This window comes from Mustela nigripes, chromosome X, assembly GCF_022355385.1.
Source record: "Mustela nigripes isolate SB6536 chromosome X, MUSNIG.SB6536, whole genome shotgun sequence".
Lineage (NCBI taxonomy): Eukaryota > Metazoa > Chordata > Mammalia > Carnivora > Mustelidae > Mustela > Mustela nigripes.
Window position 1 is genome coordinate 8,277,684 of NC_081575.1, and position 3,342 is coordinate 8,281,025.

Below are 3,342 nucleotides of genomic sequence, written 5' to 3' on the forward strand. Positions count from 1 at the left end.
AAATCAAAGGGATACACGTACCCTATGTTGTGTGCAGCACGAGTGTCCATTGATTGACGAATGCATAAAGACATGGTGTAGGGGACCTGGGTGACTCAGTGGGTTAAAGCCTCTGCCTTTGGCTCAGGTCATGGTCTCAGGGTCCTGGGATAGAGCCCAGCATCGGGCTCTCTGCTCGGCGGGGAGCCTGCTTCCTCCTCTCTCTCTGCCTACCTCTCTGTCTACTTGTGATCTCTCTCTCTCTCTCTCTGTCAAATAAATAAATAGATGTTTTTAAAAAAAGAACAAGACACTGTATATACATATATATACAATGGAATATTATTCAGCCAAAAAAGAATGAAATCTTGCCATCTGCAACAATACACATGGAATTAGTATAAAATAAAATAAATCAGATAAAGACAAATACCCTCTAATCTCACTTGTATGTGAAATTTAAGAAACAACAACAACAAAAGGAGCCAAGTATAAGGAGAGAGAAACCAAGAAACAGACTTTGAACTACAGAGAACATACTGATGGTTACCAGAGAGGAGGTGGACGGACTGGATTAAACCACTGGTGGGGATTAAGGAGCGCACTTGTTGAGATGAGCGCTGGGTGACATATGGAAGTGCTGAATCCCTAAATTGCATGCCCGAAACTAATATAACACTGTATGTTAACTATCCTGCAATTTAAAATTTAATTAAAGAAAAATGCTATAGTATAGTGAAGATTTTAATTAGCAATAATCGCGCCTTGGACAAACCTCATTGGCTACGATACTGCCACTGTGCAAAGCTTAGCATAGTGAAGATTTTAAAAAGGAAGACTCATATGTCATTTTATTCTTGCTTTAAAATTCTCTATAGACAATGCCCCCTTTATTGCCAGCATGGGGGAGTAGAGCACTCCCACTCCTCACCCTTGAGAGGCCACTGGTCCACCCCAAGTTTCTGAGGAAGAAAGGAGTTTAATCAGACCACTAGGTGGGGTCTGTGACATTGGTATCAGTTTCCTATAAGAAGGAAAGGAAACACATCAAATACCTTAGGATTATGAGTAACTTCAACTCTACACTTGCCAAAACTTCTTCACCACCATTCACCCAAAATGACAAACCAAGGAGGAAGACTACTGACAACTGGTACTATTTAGAAATGTTATAGGACAGAGGCGATGATAAAAACAGTACCAGCTTTTTCTTGGTTTTATTCTTGTATTAAAATTCTCTGTAGGGGCGCCTGGGTGGCTCAGTGGGTTAATGCCTCTGCCTCCGGCTCAGGTCATGATCCCAGGGTCCTGGGATCCAGCCCCGCATTGGTCTCTCTGCTCAGCGGAGAGCCTGCTTCCCTTCCTCTCTCTCTCTGCCTGCCTCTCTGCCTGCTTATGAACTTGGTGTGTCAAATAAATAAATAAAATCTTGAAAAAAAATTCTTTGCAGACTGTTCCCTGCTCCCCAGGCCAACGACGGCCCTGTACTCAGTCCACTCAGATCACCCCAAGCCTCCTAGCAAGAAAGCAGCATAATCACTTTCATCTTCAATGAAAGTGGTGTGAGGTTGATAAGTTTCAGCAGGATGTTTTCTTGCTTCCAGCTTAGGGTGAAGAGCATCAGACACCATCATGAGGTGGTCAGGAGACAAATCACCTTTAGTGGACGGGAATGCCATTCCACATGCATCACACCGTCCTCATCCGGGTTATGGTGATCTAAACTCGGGACACTCCAACCCTCCATCCCATACACTATCTGCAACTCCCCCTTCCCCACCCCAACACACTCATGCAAACACCAAATTATTTTCCTCCTCGCCAGTGGTATAAGGTGTTAGAGGTAAACTTGTCCAGTTTTCAGTGCTGATCCAGGACTTATCCTCCAGTGTCCCTCTGACGGTGGACCCGTTGATTGGTCCGGCCCCTTTCCCTGCGGGACGTTCCCACCCTTCTAAAACACACACACACACACACACACACACACACACACACACACACGCCTCGCCCTCCCCGCCCTCCCCACCGCCACAGAACTCCCAGAGATACACGCATCTTTTTATATCTTGTTGCTTTGAATCATCGCATTTTAATCATGTTGCATTTTAAATGCAAAATGCAAAAGTGTTGCATTTTAATCATCTGTGTACCCCACTGGTATAACATTTGCTCTCTACATGATTGGCCATTTCTCCACAGACTTCTCTGGAAATTACAGTTCCAAGTCTTGAGGGCTCTGTATACTCGATGTATTACTTGGATCAGCGGCGTCCTCCTGAGTTTCTTTATTCTGCTTTAGCTGAAGCTGTGGTCTCTTATTTTGATTCACTCTCTTCATCGGTAACAAATATCATTGGTCTTGTTTCTCTCTTGTTCTTTCCTGAACACGAGATCGAGGTTTCAAAGGATCTTCTGGTAGCATGAGCTTGCTTGCAGGGACATTTCTACCTGCTTGGCTGTCTTCTGCACTTGGAAGCGCAACAGGGTGAACACAGAGGGCATTCATTTGGGGGAAGAGGATAGAGACTGGATGGGAAGGGGACTTCCTAAGAAGGGGTGCAGGTTCAGGGGGAGTTGGTGCCGTGCAGGGACAGGGCAGGGTTCTTGGGTGGAGGACTGGTAGAGAGAAGGAGCATGGGTAGGGCTATCGGACCTTGGCACTAGCTCTGCACTAGCACTGACAGAGGTCATCCTCATCTTTCTTTCTCGAGCTTTTCTCAATGGCTGTTCCACACTTATGGCCTGCCTCTGGCCCTCAACCATGAAAAACCCTACCTCCATTCCTTCCCCCTCATCTGCCTCTTCCCGTCCTCCTTCCGCATCTTCAGAAAACTTGCAAAAACACTCATTCATTCCCTGGATGGAGCTTTTCACATACTGTTGACTTTATTTTCACCATTCCTGTTTATGTAAGATTTAGTCTCCCCCTGGTTTACCATAACTCACTAGGTGGGCTACCCGAGATACAGCAAGTGTTTCTGAGGCCTCTACGTTTGCTGCACAGTAAATAGCTCTACCCATCTTTACTTGGGATGGTAGATTTCTCTTGGTCCTGCTCTAGGTGATTTTACTTCATTTTTTTTAATTATTTTTATTAACATGTAATGTATTATTTGCCCCTGGGGTATGGGTCTGTGAATCATCAGGCTTACACATGATTCATTTTCTTATTCAGGTTATAGTGCAAGATTAATATTGTTGGTGTTTTGCTCTCTTAGGTTTTCTCAAATCCCCTTGAAGGGGATCTTTTTACCTCCATGGTTTCCTTCTACACCTAGACCGGGAGCAGGATGAGCCCCGAATGGCACTGGTTTGGGAAAGAGGATAGAGAATGAATGGGAAGAGGGCTTTATAAGAAGGGGT

General features: G+C 44.9%; 1 pseudogene; it reads right to left on the reverse strand.

The window, feature by feature from the left end:
• Positions 1-659: 659 nt before the first annotated feature.
• On the reverse strand, positions 660-788 carry LOC132007997 (U4 spliceosomal RNA; annotated as a pseudogene).
• Between the last annotated feature and the right edge of the window lie 2,554 nt (positions 789-3,342).